Source organism: Typopeltis vanoorti, chromosome 17 (genome assembly GCF_054136105.1).
Source record: "Typopeltis vanoorti isolate ZY-2024b chromosome 17, IOZ_Tvanoo_1.0, whole genome shotgun sequence".
In the NCBI taxonomy this organism is placed as follows: Eukaryota; Metazoa; Arthropoda; class Arachnida; order Uropygi; family Thelyphonidae; genus Typopeltis; species Typopeltis vanoorti.
This window is the reverse complement of record NC_143565.1, coordinates 74735511-74752823: the sequence shown is the minus strand read 5'-3', so window position 1 is coordinate 74752823 and position 17313 is coordinate 74735511.

Below are 17313 nucleotides of genomic sequence, written 5' to 3'. Positions count from 1 at the left end.
TACAACTGCAGTTGTTGAGTGAGAGAAATCAAATGAGAAATCTGTACGTGCACGTGCTGTAGCAAGACAATTACATTTGCCATTCACAACAGTATCCCGTTACACAGGTCGTTGGAATACCACCATGTAAACTCAGCTATAGCCAAGACTTGCAAACGGCAGATGCCAGAGTCCGAGAAACGTTTTCATTGACATTTCTGTTAGGCATGGAGGTGGACGGGGATTGGACCTTGGACCAACCTATGGAATGATGACGCGCGTTTTCAAAGACATTCAAACTTGTCATCGAGGCTACAGAGAATCCCCGTGCATTTCAACATCCCTTAGATTAGCTAAAGGTAACAGTATGGAAAGGATTTTATGCCAAGTTCATTATCGAGCCTACGAAATAATCCATGAAAGCCGATCTGTGACTGCATTATTGTGACATGTTGAGCAGTTTGTTTTTCATCCCGCAACTGCAGCAAAGAGGGTGCCTCAACACAACAGTTTTGATGCAAGATGGAGCTCCTCCACACATACAGTAGGATGTGAATATTAACAATTAGTGCGTGAAGATTTCACAGAAGATAGAGCAAACAGTCGCTCATTTTCTATGAAATGACAACCGCGTTCACCAGGCCTTAATCCCTTTCACTTTTGGCTTTAGGGGTTACCTCAAAAGTATAGTGCATAAAGACGAAATTTTTTACCTGGAAAATTTGAAAGACAAAATCGAAACCTTTTGACAGATCAGTTGCGTTCTGCTGTAGACAACGTTGTATAGCGGTATCGGCCTGCACAAAAGGCAACACATTGAACGTCACCTCCATTGATCATCCAGATCTCCTTGACAGCTCCTAGCAGAATGTCAGTTCTATGTGATATGTGTTTTTGCATCACGTTATTTTATGAAATGAGCGAAATCCAATAACTCTGTCTGAATCATTTGACAATCGCATACCATCCAGTTCACATTAATATAATTTTCTTCTCCTCACAGCACCATATTTCCTCTATCGGTCATATTTTGAACTAATTTTTTTTATTGTCAATATCTCCTCCACATGATCTAGTTACTGTTCCCACCAAATATGAGTGTATTTCGTTACTGGTTCTCTCTCTGTGCAGATTGCTCTAAACAGGAGTACTTTAATGTAATTATATAACATTTTCCGATAGTTCTTAATCACTTCAATTTTAAGAAAAACCTGCAAGAGGTTTTATACTGCAATCGAGAAAGAAATAAAACCTATACAGGTCAAACTGTTAATTAAAAAAAAATAATACTTCAAAAAATGACTGATAGGGGAAATAATCGCTTTCAATTGGTAGAAATTATAGCTAAATCAGCTATGAAGTCATTATATTAATTCGGGTGTGTGTGTGTGTGTGTGTGTGTGTGTGTGTGTGTGTGTGTGTGTGTGTGTGTGTGTGTGTGTGTGTGTGTGTGTGTGTGTGTGTGTGTGTGTGTGCGCGTTGCATGTTTTAAAAATTGAAAAACTCGAGTTCCTTGGTAGAAAATTTCTACCTACCCCCTTGATGCATTCTCTTCCGATGCTACCAATTATGTTCTGAAAAGAGGCGGAGAAAAAGAATAATAATCAGTGGAGATGAATAAGAAATTATACTGTGTCTTGAAAATATATTTGCATTTTAACCCCTCGCTCACTCACAGTTTGTAGGGTGTATGAAATCCCTTGCAATTGACAGGAAGAGATCTCCTGCATTTCCCCTATTTCACATATGTAAACTTCATGCATTGTATCAAGATATATATATCAAGCGCAGATTTTCCGGGTGATTCAGAGTCGGAAAATCCGCTTTTTATCCTGAAAGACAATAGTTCGCTGACCCCCTAAATATACACACACACACACACACACCAGACCTCATATTTCAGCCTCGTAAGTTGCTTAGGCTTTAAGCTCAATATTTTTTCGCTCTTCTTGTTTTTGAAGTTTAATAAAATCATTCAAAGCATTAATTTTTTTTTCATAGTCTCAAGCGAACGACAAACCATAAGCGAAGCGTACTTAAAGGTAAGCTTTGATTTAATGGTAGTTTTTGTATTTAACTTTTCAGGCGTTCAAAAATTTCCTTTCCTTTTCTGAAGTTAAAACTACTTGGCAATAATAAAACGCCTTTTTATTTCAAAAGGCCGAACCCTTTTATTTTTCACTGACTTTTTGAAAACAGGTAAACAAGAAAAATAATTCATAATTATTATTGAAAAAAGAGAGCCAAAAAGCTTCAAATGGTTGAAATAATGTTGGATTCAATATTCACTTAATTTGAATAATTTTTTATCGCCGAAGTGAAGCCTTTTGGCTCTCTTTTTTCAGTGATTCTTGATGCCTTTTGTGCTGTGACATCTTTTTTGGCGAACATCAATTTACTTCAGAGGAAAGAGCCTTCCTTTAAATTCTAAGATTTATCTAGAACAGATTCCTAATTAACTTTTCTTAAAGTTTTTTCTCTAAATTTTTCTGACTCGAGCAACTTTTTTGTGATCTTTTTCACGGTCAGTTTATCTATAAAATAGAAAAACTGACCGTGAATAAACCTCCAATAAACATCTTATGCAAGTAAAGTATTCACAGTCTGTGACCAATTAGGTATCAAAACGTATGTCAACATTGCTAAATTATAGTTGATTCATGAAAGCTAAAGACTATTTTAAAGAAGATAAAACTCAGTTGGAGCATATGGTTTAGTGTGGTTGGCATCTCATAACAGAAGAAAATGATGGTAAAAAGATACCAAAATATAAACTGGCGTAAGGAGACACGCAAGTTTCCACTTGTTCGTTCCTTCCGGTAATTCAGGGCGTCCACAGATTTTAACTGTTCTTCTGAAACATTACATACTAAATTCCGGTGTCTCAGTTTCCACAGAAAAATTTCTGCATGCAAGAAAAACATCACACGAAGCTCGGGTTTCGATTTGAATGGTTCAGCATTTGTTACAAACAGAAGTAGATCTAGCGAAAGTATTGAAAACAAATTATGATGCATACACGTATTCAACAGAGTTATTCACAAGAGTATGTTATCCAACTTGTTAATTATTTTGAATGGTTATGTTATGGCGTGAAGATGCTTTTCCTGTCTGTACCACAACTCTGCTCTCTGAGTGATTAGAAAATTAACATTGACCATTACGTTAATATTCTGGACAGGTCTGTAGCATCTCCCACCAAAAAAGATGATAATGCGCAATATCGTACATTGATGGCAATGATGATATACTTGGAAGAGACCGGATTGAAGAGGTTAGACAGCTAGTTACAAAGTTCAGATCCGAAATATAAATTAGAACTTTTAGAAAACCTTGGAGCGTCTACTGAAGGTGCAATCACCATCTTTAGCGGTCTTTAAAGAAACTGGAAAATATTGAGCATCTTACAGTCATCAAATATCATGTAACGAAAGATATGACTCCAACTGAAATTAAAATCTACATGAATGATGCTACTTTAGGTGAATTTGTTTCTTTTTTCGATAGTAAAAAGTGGGCAGCTTTATTTAAACAGGACAGAGAGAACTTAGAAAACGACCATCTCAGTAGAAAACAATCCACAGCGAAAAATGAAGAAATCATCGAAAAATATCCGCACTGTGGTGTAGAAAGAGTTACTAATTAAACCGTGAGTAGCGAAACTACGAGTATCTCAATCGAATGGGTGGCATTATTCCCTAATCCAAGAATTGGATATGTCAAAGGTGAGTGTCTCGTTTATTGAAACCGGAACAAACACACATTTCGAAATGTGTGAAATTTCGATGTGAAATTTCGAAGTGTTTGGAGCTCTTAACGAAGAATCCATCCGATTTTCTCAGATCCACCACTATAAATCATAGGCGAAAGAAGAGCGAAAACAACGAGAACATCTCCAATGTCCAACTCCAAAAAAGGGAAAGGCATTTCCATCGGCTAGCAAAGTTCATGGCATCATTCTTCTGGGATTACAAGGGTACAATAATGGTCGATCACTTTTACAAAACACCAATCTATAAATGTACTATACTCGCCTTCTGCAGAAAACTACGCGAGAACGTTCTGAAAAAAATTCCAGAAATAGTCAAACAACTGTGCAGTTTCACCACGGCAATGAACAAGTTTACCAGATTTTATGAACTTGGTTTCAAATCCAGAATTCGCCTGATGGCTCGGTCAGGTTTCTCCCAATTCCGGAAACTCAAAACTTTCTTCGCTAGAAAGAAATTTTCGTCGGAGGAAAAGGTTATTGCAGTAGCAAAAAACTTTTTTGCAGACCTCGACGAATCAGCGTATAAGCTCCCGACCTCTAGTTATGTTTCTGGCGTTGTTTGAAAGCATTCCGGAACTCCTGTTTGCGCCACACGCTTCAACTAGCCGCCGTCCTGCTTTGTTATGTTATGTGACCAACCAGGTCGTGATTGTGCTGATGCTGCTCCTAAGCATCTCCACTTTACAATAGCATCACTTACTGTTGATAAGTAAGTGGACGCAGGAGGATAGAAATTTCCAGAACTGAGTTGTTGCGAAGGTGGCAGGCATCCTATGACGCCTGCCGCCTCATCACGCCAAATCGGAAGTCACTAAACTCTCTTTTGCTGCCCATTTTACTGTTGATGTTTATCTATGAAAATTGCAAGAGAGTGTATTTACTTTTACACCTGTACGAACCACGTTTGTGATGATGTATATACCTATATTCGCTACTATGAAGGGAGTGTCCGGATATTTATGATCAGATGGTGTATTTAATAAATGCATTGAGACCTTACAGATTCTTATATCTTTACTTCGTATCTAAGAATTTGCTAAATTAATTAATATATCCTTTAATTCAAAAATAATTTTAATTGGACCATCCGGTTCCAAATATCAATCAAAATAAATAACGCTAAAAATGATTTTTATTATTAGTTCTATAAATTACCGGATCCATCAAAACTCTTCATCTGTTTTCGCTCATTCTCTGACGGAAGCAGCTTGGGACTTGTTTAAGCGATCGAACTCCACAGCTGACTTGACACTTCATCTTGTTGTACCATCATTATTTATTGGTATAAGCTAAATACAGAACATACTTTGGTAGCTTAATTCACAAATTAATAGCCGTCGTTCGTTTGGTATCTAGTTATTACTGCTAGCAGAGTGTAACACACAAGAACTGGACGTTAGGTGCTAAACCTCGCGTGCACCGAAAACCTCTACGCATTCCTTAAAAAGGTATGTGTAGAAGTAAAACCTCCTTCCATATGAAATAAGCTTAGTGAACTCTAAACTTATCTAAGAACTAGAGTCTGTTTTTTTTTGTTTTGAAATTACAAAAGAACAACTCAAAAAATGGTCAAAAGACGACTTTTGTTACTGAAAATGTCCTTAATAATCATATGCACGTTTAACCTAAACAAATTATATTTGACTCCAAAAATCTTTAATGGCTTGCCTCTCTTAATCCAAAACGAGGCCAACGTGAACACATACAGAAAGATGATTAGAAAGTACTTAAAATTACATAAGAATATTAAAAATTTCTTTAGAATAAGAGTACAAAATGAGAAATTAACCACTGAAAAATAATTAATATCTTTTATTCCCTATATATATTGTTCTTGCCAATATTTTGTGCATTGCACTATCATGCATTGCATATTGATTTCTGTAATTGTTACGCATTTTATAACCCGGATGAGCTTATTCTCTTGGGTTAAACACATTTGTCATTGTTAAACTGACAATATTTGTATTAAGTATTGTATTGTACTGTTTTCGATAAATAAATGTTATTTCGAACCCTTTAAAAAATTGTTACACTGATAAAGCTTACGACCGTTGTCATTTTCATAAGTCTCACCAAATATTCAATCATTCAAATGAGTTTCACTTAAAGCTGTGATTCCAACTGTTTAAAAGTTGACATTACCTTTTTTTCTACAGGTACAAAATCCAGAAAAATTATTCTGAATAACAACTTATGAAATAGATTTCCAAAGAAAAATGAATTACAATCAAATAGCATTCTGTTATTCACTTTATGCACTGAAATAATATAAAAAATCTGCATGAAATAAAATAAGCAAATTACTTATGTAATTCTCACAAGTTTGGAAGTCAAAACGTTTGGAAAAGGAAAATATTTCAACACTGCTCCTCCTCTCTTTCATACATACCTCCTTCTTCTTTACCATGCTTGATAGTGACTTTCGTAACCATTAGATCTAATATAAAGTGTTCACAAAATATATATTTCATTATCAAATACAAATAAACCTGCTTAGTGCTTGTCAAACTTTTCGCAACTTAAGGTTCAGATTGAGCCAATAACAAGATCAGTACTCTACAACTAACGACAAATTCAGACTTAGATAACGCCACTTACACTAAACTCGATAAGTGTAGAAGAATATGGCCAATTAATCTGCTGGAATTCTATTCTTTTATATGAAATTACTTACTCAAAGATAAATCATGTGAATTTTCCTATTTAGTATTTTAGAACCCACAATTAAGACATAATACAGCGGCCTTAGTTACTTCCGCCATACTTCCAGATGAGAAAGAGAGAAGGGGAGAGAGAGAGAGAAAAAATATAAGGGGGAAGTTATCTTTATAAATTAATTATTTTATGGATGTTTCTGAATTAAAACAATATTATTCCTGTAACGATGGCATCGATTCTTCCATAATCAGGTGATTCTTATTCAGATAAATACGGGATGCGTCTTCCATTCATGAACTTTTACACATTATCCTAATACTGCCCAGCAACTAAAGTAGTTTGAGAGACTCTAATAGCATTAAGGTGACAATTATCACATCCGTTTGTTTCATAATTTAATCTCAGATACTTGTTAATTTGTGAAAAATATAAAACAAAACTCATTAAAATAATGATCTTTCCTTAGCGGTTCCATTTATATTACTTCAGTAGATGAACTGCCATTAGGCGCCACTAACGACAATATAATTGTGGCTTTATAACAGGAAAAAAACATCATTTTTTGAACAATGCAATTCAAGCTTCTAAATATTAGATCTATTGTTATTGTTTGTGGCGCTAAGAGCAGTTGTACTAATATTTGCATTGTATATCTTTTGATTCTTTTTCATGATAACTGCGTTGTTGCTATTGTTTACGTCTGTTAACATTAACATCGCTTCTCAATTAATGATTGGGATGTTGGCGTTATGACTTTGAAGTGTAGTTATTCGTAATGTCTAGGCAGAGTTTGTGGGATCAGACATACGAAAGTCATAATATGAAAGAAGTTTTTTAATTAAGGAATTATTTCTTACTGATCTGATAATGATATTCTTATGAATATGCACACAAGTGGGAGAAAGAAATTTGCGAAAATATTATCGAAGTAAGTGAAATCAAGACGCAGAATGAAAATGTGGAAGAAAGTTTTGAATTCACAATGAAACAAAAATTGGAAATAAATAAATAAAATATATATCCTCAATTTATATCGCTCTGGCTCTTCCGATGAAAAGGCAGAGTGATATATAAATTAGAAAATGGAAGAATTTTTCTATTGTAATGAAAATCACGATTCAGTATTTGCTGTCCATCTTTAATATAAAATCAAAAGAAGAAAAATCAATTGCTGACACGCTCTCTATCGAATAGTGAGTTTAGCTACGATTTGATGTATTGTCGCACTTATGACACCCACCCACACATTAAAACTGAGTCACATGCACACTCGTAACAATGTTCGTAATTAAATGTACCAAATGATGAACTTCGTATCCACTTATTGCTGGGGTCATGGTCAGATCAAGTAGGTAAAAGCCTTGGGAAATATATCTCCTTCGTTTTAATGAACTCTCCAAACCAAACATGAAGTGCTTAAACATGTAAATAGAAACCAGAAACGATGGAGGTTTTAATTGCTGCAACATTCTCATGTTTTAGTGTCTTCTTAAATTACGATTATAAAACCTTATGTTGAGATCTGTACATAAAAAATAGCCTTCATATTCTGTCAAGTGCTTTCGTCTCAAAATGAAGTGAAAAAGTCTTGATTTCGATAAAACAAAGTAATGCGAAAAAAACTGTACATTAATTATCGCATATATTGAACTCAAATTCAGTTCTCAGTGAGGCTTTATATCCAAGCTGCTCCTTCACTGATATACTGCTAACTGATGTAGAAATAATTAAATTGTTATGTATCACTGCTTGATGTTATATTATGTTATATGTTTAGCGTTCTCTTATAACATATGTCATAAGAGAGTGCTAAAACTGGAATTTCAGGAAAAAATGCTATTGAGAACATTTTAATATAAATCACTCGTTTTTTGGTTAGTGTGTGTGTGTGTGTGTGTGTGTGTGTGTGTGTGTGTGTGTGTGTGTGTGTGTGTGTGTGTGTGTGTGTGTGTGTGTGTGTGTGTGTGTGTGTGTGTGTGTGTGTGTGTGTGTGTGTGTGTGTGTGTGTGTGTGTGTGTGTGTGTGTGTGTGTGTGTGTGTGTGTGTGTGACTGAGAAGGATAAAGCAACTGGCTGTAGGTTGTTCGACATTATTGTGATACTTTTCGGTAAATACACCTTTAGCAAAACAAACATCCTGTTTGTCACAGAATGCAGTTTATTATTGATCTGACACGAAGTTATTCATCAATGTTGTTGCACAGCAGTGTAATCAACATTTATATATAATTTCAAATTCGCTTGACATATCTAACTTTCTGGATCAGCTAATGTCAAGCTTCGTGTGGGAGTATGTGACTGACTGAACAGTTTTTGAATCCTACTTACAATCCACAGCTGGTCTCATTGTGTTTACTCACGGCAATTGGGGGCTTTTCATCCCGGAAAACAAGTGACTAGAAGAATACACGGAATGAACAGACATAATACATTGCTCTCATAGTTGGTTGCTTCTGTCGTAAATCCAAAACACAAACAAACAATATGCAGGGAGGGCATTCTGAAAGATCATTTTAATTATAATTTTCTGAAGTTACAGGTCTAATATCGATAGTCATAAATGAATAAGATGTGTCTTTGGTATCTTGTGATATCATGCCTATTCTCTTGATAAGTGACTGCATTTAATCTGATTATTTCCAATATGATTATTATTAATGTCGTATTGTATTGCGCCTATTACCACAGAAAGTATAAGTTTATTGTATATTATCTCATAATTCTACATTGATGGATCCTATGGTTTCAGTTTGCCAACAGCTTGTTCTAGTACGTTTAAAAATCACATGAAAAATTATATGATTTCGGGAATCATATATATCTTTATATACGTTAAAATCATAATTTGGTCAAATATCATATGATATTAATGCGAACGTCACCCCCTAAAGTCTGTAAACCTGTAGTGCATTGCGTTGGTGGTCTGAAAATTTCTCGGCCTAACAATGAAAAAACGAATTTATAATTTCAAAATTAATTTATTTTTCAACATAATCCCCCATAAGACTAATACATTTATTCCAGCGATGCTCCAGCGCCATTATCCGGTGCCTGTAGGGATTCTCAGTAAGATCTACAAAATACCCCTCTACAGCTGCAATCACCTCTTGATTCGAAGAAAAACATTGACCAGCGAGGAAGGAAGAATTTTAGTTTTGGGAAGAGATAGAAGTCAGAGGGAGCCAAATCTGAGAAATAGGGTGGATGTTCCAATAATTCATAGTGTAGATCCATTAATTTTCGCATTGTGGGCAGGTGCATAGTCCTGATGAAAGATGATTTTTTCTTCTGCAAACTGGGTCTTTTCTCACGAAGTTTTTCGTCTAGTCTGGCTAAAAGATCGGAATAATACTCTCCGGTTATTGTTTTACCCTTTTCAAGATAATTAATAAACAAAATGCCTTTAGCATCCCAAAACACCGATGTCATGCCCTTGTCTTCTTTGGCGCTGAACAACAGGCTCCTGTCCACTGTTTTGACTGCTGTTTGAATTCTGGTGCGTAATGGTGAATCCAAGTCTCATCCATAGTAATACATCGACGCACAAAATCAGTTTTATTCTGTTAAAACGCTCCAAGCACTGTTCAGAGATTTTCATGCGAGTGCGTTTTTGATCTGTGAGCAAGCGAGGCACCCATCTTGCGCAAAGCTTTTTATTTGCAATTCTTCATGCAAAATATATCCGACACGTTCTTTTGAAATGCCTATAGTCTCAGCAATTTCACGCACTTTGACTCGCCGGTCATCCAATACCATATCGTACACTTCATCAATGATTTCTGGTGTTGTTACACTTTTTGGACGTACTTCATGTGGATCATCTTCAAGACTGGTACGGCCACGTTTAAACTCGGCAGTCCATTTCTTAATTGTCAAAAACGAAGAAGAGTGCTCATAACTTTTACGAACTTCGAATGAATTTCTTTTGGCGTTAAACCTTCTTTTACAAAGAATTTTATAACCGCACGATGCTCAATTTTATCCATTCCGAGGGATACCAACAACACTTTGGCTTCCGACAGCTGTATAAAAAAAATACTTGATAGAATGACTTGCAATTTCACATGGATGCTTATGATAGATGAACCAACTTAGAAAAAAAAGCTTGCGATAGAGTTCCAATTTATTGTTGAGGCCGAGAACGTTTCAGACCACCCACTTATGTATAATTATAATTCTAAATAAGATTTTATGAAGATGCTTGGAATTTCATTCGTTTACTTGAGTGAATACTTCGATATTTATTACTGACAGATTTATAACTGGTGTGTGTGTAATTTTATTCGCATATAGATCTACAATGTCTGCAGTTTCTCTGCAATATTGTAAGAAAAGAGAAACTTAATTTATCAAATTCAAATGAATAAAACAGAGAAAATAAGATTTAAGAAAGCAGTAGTGAACAATAATAAAATTGTTAGTAGAAAAAGAAAAAAAAATAATAAATATATTTGTAATTATGATGACTGTGTAGCCCTCTGTGTAGAACCAAATACCAGTCATCTGGTATTTGGTTCCATAGCGCTAGGCTGCCCGAAGAAAAACTCTTATTGGTTCGATTTTCCAACAATATAATCTTTCCCGAACAGAAGACGTTAAAGAATGTAGTTTTTTATTTGTATTTGCAGTCATGGAGCATAAATCATTCCTACACAAAGCATTTGATGAATATTTATTAAAATAACTGCATATCCTATCCTGTTCCCTCGGCCATACGGCTGGTAGGAAGGGGGGGGGTAGCTATACTACCATATTAGGGAGATGATTATGAGCAAGATGGTTTCCAGTTGCCTTCCTTGCCGTGGTATAACTGCAGCTGTGTGTGTTCACGGGACCGGTTTACCTGTTTTTGAGGGATTAAAAACCCGAGTTACCGAGGGGGGGAACCGACCTCCTCGGTATGGGACCGGTTAACTCACCTCTGGTAGAAAGAGACTAGATAAAGGTTCCTCACGTCACTGACGGGAATCGAACCCAGCTCTTTCCGACCAAAGTGCTCCGTCATATTGACTAACTGAGCGACGGAGGCTCCTAATTGCATATGATAATTTGTAAATAATGATATTAATCATGTCATAATAATAATTTTATGAAAACCAACAGAACAGTGATGACAATTATTGCTTATTATGTTAACAGAAAGCTAAATATTTCAATCTCATAATTTTATGGTAAAAATTCACTAAACTAATAATTGTATTCTTTGTACATCATACATATTATTAAATAGATATCTCAGTCAAAACGGTATAAAATTCTCTTAAATAATATAACAACCATCAAATACACTTTTAGTACTGTGATCAATAAGAATATTTCTAATATTCATACCATATCATATCAACCGGAAAAAAAAGTGTGATTTTCAGTTCAAGAGCAGAAAAGTAAGATGATGTTCTATGGTAGGTTTCAGTTTCAGATAATTCTAATCTAGGTGCAAAAAAAAAAAAAAAATAGAAGGAATCATTATCTCCTTCTTTGTAACAGTTTAATAAGTTTCTTATGGACCTTTGCAACTCGCAGAATCTGATATCTCGTCAATCAATATTCCTAAACAAATTAGAAAGAAAATGGACTTGGCAGCACTCCAATGGAACTAATACTCAAATTGATCATATCTTAATAAATGGCAAATGGATAAGGTCAGCCCAAAACTGTAGAACATATAACAGCATAGAATTAAACTCTGACCACAGATTTGTTGTAAATGCATGATTAAAACTACGACTAAAGCACCCAAATAACAGAAAAAACACCTCAGATACAATTGGGAAGAATTAAATGACTCTAACAAGGCAAATCAATTTCAGCAACTCACAAAGAACAACCACCTACAAGCAACATCGAATGATAATACAGACAATGTATTTAAAGCAATAACTAGTGTCATCCACCAAGCAGCCTCCCAAACATTTCTTCAATCAAACAAATAAAGACTGGGTAACTAAAGAAACAAACTCACTGATTGACAAGAGCAATAAAATAAAACGCAAGGCAAGAACCCAAGACTCCCTTAAATATAAAAATGAACTAAAACAACTAAATACAGATGTACATGAAGCCCTCTCAAAAGATGAAGAAGTCCACATCCAGCATTTCTGCCAAGAGCTAGAAAGCTGTCACAGATTGTACAAAATAAGAGAAACTTATAAAATAGCCAAATCCCTGAGAACAGAGGAAAGAAAACCCAGAGCATTGAGAATCAAGAAAAAAAGATGGAACCTCCTTTGAAAACAAGACCGAAGAACTTGATGAATGGAAGGCACACTTCCAAACTCTTCTAAACACACCAACCCCCAAACATTGATTTCAGCTAGAAAACTATAACACCGGAAACTCTTAGCAGTGAAAAAACACACCAACTCAACATCACCAGAGTTAAAGTTCGGTACTATCAACATCAGAAACTTGAATGTCAAAGAAATGGAGCTAGCTGAGGAATTAGATAAGTATCAGAACGACATAATAGGGGTGACTGAAAAAACAAAAAAGACAAAAACTGGTGAGATCGTTCTGAGCAATAAATACAAAATGCTATATTCAAGAAATGACAATCAAGGAAAAGAAGGAGTAGCCATAGTATTCAACACTAAATACGAGGCTAATCTTCTTGAAATGCAGGCAGTCTCAAGTAGAGTGATGTGGGAAAATATCAGAATGGGAAACTGGACAATGAGACTTATTTGTGCCCATGGTCCCACAGAAGGTGCTACTAAGATAGAAGTGGAGGAATGTTTTCATGCTTTAGAGAATGCATCTGACACAATGAAAAAGGAAAAGTTGGTCCTTGTTGTGGATATAAATAGCAGAGTAGGAAATGATTGTGAGACATACAAAAATATGTTGGGAAATTTTGGATAAAAGAGCAAAGCTAATAATAATGGCAAATATTTGTTGGATTTCTGCTCAGGACATGGACTGGTTATTACTAAGATAGTCTTTATTACTAACACCATGTTCCAACATTTTTATGTTGGAACATGGTGTTAGTAATAAAGCTTAGAAATGGAAGAAAGAGTACTGTAAAAGGAGTTAGAGATGATAAAGGTGACATGAACACTGGAGAAAAATTTATTCTTGAAATATGGAGTAATTACTTCGAGAAATTGCTAAATGAAACAAGCAGTGATAGCACAGTGGTAAAAAAAAAACTTAACCGGCATACAGTCAGGAATACATATCCATACTTGAAGTAGAAAAAGCCATCAAAGGCTTAAAATGTGGAAAGGCAGCAGGAGTAGATGATATTTATCCAGAAATGCTGAAGTATGGTGGTATAAAAGTCTTGCAGTAGCTGCACTGCATAGTTCAGGAGGCCTGGACAGAGGGATGAATTCCGGATGATTGGAGTAGAGCTCTAATAGTACCCAAATATAAAAAGGGAAATAAAACTGAATGTGAGAATTACAAAGGTATTTCCCTACTGAGTGTTCCTGGCAAGATCTATGCAGGTATACTTAAGAAACGGTTGAGAAGAATTGTAGAAGAAAAGCTTGGTGAAGAACAAGCTGGATTCAGGCCAAATAGAGGCTGTCAGGATCAGATCTTCACTTTACGACAAATAGTGGAGAAATCACGTGAATATAACAAAGATCTGTATTTAAGTTTTGTCGATCTGAAAAAGGCATATGACATGGTGCCAAGAGAGAAGCTATTCAATACGCTACAGTTATATGGTGTCAATGGGGCATTATATCAAGCAATACTTAGTCTTTATTTGAGTTGTAAGTCAGCAGTTAGAATTGAAGGAAGTAGAGGAAGATGGTTTAATGTTAAATCTGGTGTGAGACAAGGATGTACATTATCCCCTCTGTTATTCATTATCTATATGGATCACATTATGAAGGAAAGTTGTATTAAATATGACATCAAAATTCGAGATGATAATGTCAGCTCTTTGCTTTATGCGGACGATTTATGCTATATGTTATACTTATCAATAAATCCACGAGTCTGCAAGATTCCCTGATTACATTGAATAACTGTTGTAATAGATATTGTATGAAGGTCAGCAATAAAAAGACAAAGACAATGAAAATAAGCAGAATCGTTGAAAATATCAACTGTATTGTGAACGGGGAACCTGTGGAACAAGTAAAACATATCAGCTACTTAGGCACGATTTTTGCTGAAGATGGTGGATTAAATATAGAAATAGACAACAGAATCAACAAAGCTGGTATGGTAGGAAGTCAATTGAATAAATTCATATGGAATAAGAGAGAAATTAGTCGGAACACTAAATTAGCTGTATACAAGACAGTGTTCAAACCAATTTTAACTTATGGATCTGAGAGCTGGGTCAGAAGTAAAACACTTGACCAAAGACTAGAGACCGCAGATATGACAGTCCTGAGAAAGATTAGAGGCGTGAACAGATGGCATTAATGGCAATATCCAGGAATGCGTTAGCATAGCTAATCTCAAGTATGGTCATTTAAACAGAATGGGCGAGGAAAGATTGGCAAAACACGTTTCTCTGCCATGTTGGCAGGAAAACGACCCAGAGGAAGACCAAGATATATGTGGTTTGATAGGGTACAAAGTGCCTTAGACGACAAAATATAAGATCTGATAATATTGGAGTCTTGACAAGTAACGGACTGATTTGGAGGAAAATTGTAGATAGGAAGTTAATAATTATGTACATTTTTCATGTAGTACTATCATATCCTGTACACTCCAGGGTACATGGGAGGAATTTGATGATGATGATGATGATGATGATGATGATGATGATGATGATGATGATGATAATGAACTCTTAGCAGCTCACAACAGCCCTTCAATAACAGAAAAAGCAGGAAAATCACCTAGAATAGGCAGTATCATATCACAGTTGAGGCTTTAAAGAACTGCTCTACAGACATTAGAGAAAAACTCCTACATATATACAACTTAGCACTTTCCTCTGGGAAAGTTCCTGAAAAGTGGAAAGAGGGTCTAATAATCTTAAATCCAAAAAAAAGGGTAACCTGAAGAGACCTTAAAACTATAGAGGAATCACACTTTTATCTACTCCACTAAAAATACAATAGAATGATATTAAATAGAATTAAATCAAATATAACTCCAGCACTTCGTAAACACCAGGCTGTATTCCTTAAGAATGGTTCTCTAGAACAGGTTCAATGTATCAGAAGGCTAATAGAGGGTTCAAAGGACAGGAACTTAACACTGCTTTTGAACTTTATAGACTTTACTAAAGCAGTTTATTCTGTTGATAGGAAACGACTTTGGGAAACATTCAAACTCTGTAGCATTCAACCAAAAATTATCAGAGCAATCAAGGCACTCTACCAGGGTTAAGCTACAGTACTAATTAATGGAGACAAAACAGACAGTTTTTCCATCACTACAGGAATCCTACAGGGAGATACTCTGGCCCCATATCTGTTCATCGTAGTAATTTACTATATTTTTGAATTGTTCAAGTTAAATCTGGAATCCCATCAAAGAACCGATATACACCGATGCACCTGGCAGACCTCAGCTTTTGTGATATAGTCCTCATTGACTCCAACATTGCAGATTCCCCAAACCACTTCAACAGCCTTAGGACAACTGCAGAAATATTTGGACTAAAAATAAACTAAAAAAAACAAAGATATTAAAAAATCAGATAGATGGGCACATCCATATAAATCAAATGTCTACCGTGACAAAGAAGAGGATTTTGTATACCTAGGATCACACATCTCAGATTCCTTAATAGACATTAAGACAAGAAAACAAAAAGCACTCAAGTTTCACAAAAGCCTTAAAAAAGTATGGAAGTGGAACATCATCTCAAAGGAGACGAAGATTTGTCTTTACAAGTGCACCAGCCAGTCTATCTTTTTGTACGGCTTCCAGACCTGTAACATCTCAACAAAAGCAGCAATCAATATTACAAACAGCTTTGGAACTACTTGTCAAAGAAATATCCTAGATTACTCCTGGCAAGACCACATTCCCAACTCTACTATATTAGAGGAAATCCAGCAATGTCCTCTAGTCAACATTGTTGAAAGAAACCAAATAAAATGGCTTGGCCATTTGCTCAGACACCCACGCTCTACACCTTTTGATGCTCTCGTTCTCTACGCCCCTACAGATGGAAAAAGGAAAAGAGGGACCCCGAACTCATTATTGGAAATACATCAGCAATATTCTTCCCCAACTCTCCATATGACAGAGAAACCTGGTTTTCCTTCATGTAGGGAAACAAAACACAAACACTGAAAATAGGTATCACTCCATGTGATACCTGACAGGACAAACAGAAATGCCAGTGATAGTACAGAAAGAAAACGAAACTGCAGGAGAATGTTGAAAACGGTATTTTACTGGAGACAATACTGTTCTTTGGTGCCGCTGGAAGCAGCAAAGTACTCAAGGAAAAGAGAAAATAAGACTAAAACTATTGGAAGTCATTTAGTATATAGAACACGAGCAAGTAGTGGTTGCACATGACTACATAGCAAAGAAAATCCACACACTACCAAACTAAGCTATTTGATTAAGTTTTCATCTAATGATATTTTTGGAAGGACTAACAAAGCTGCTTCTTCATTCATTTCTAATTTTTAGGTATTTAACTCCATTCACTCCAAAGGAAGGACACCTTGCTGTTTATATATCATAGGAAAAGAGAAACTCTACTTTTAGCTGGAATTTCAAAGTTCTTTTGTTCTTACAATGTCGAACAAAGGATCAGATTCACGCTTCGGTTATTTATAACAAATACTTCAGTGTGTAGATTTGTTAGCAGCATGTGCTTCTCAGCTGATTCTTTTTAATGGCGCTTTGCCAAAAGTCCTTATACATAATATATATATATATATATATATATATATATATATATATATATATATATATATATATATATATATATATATATATATATATATATATATATAT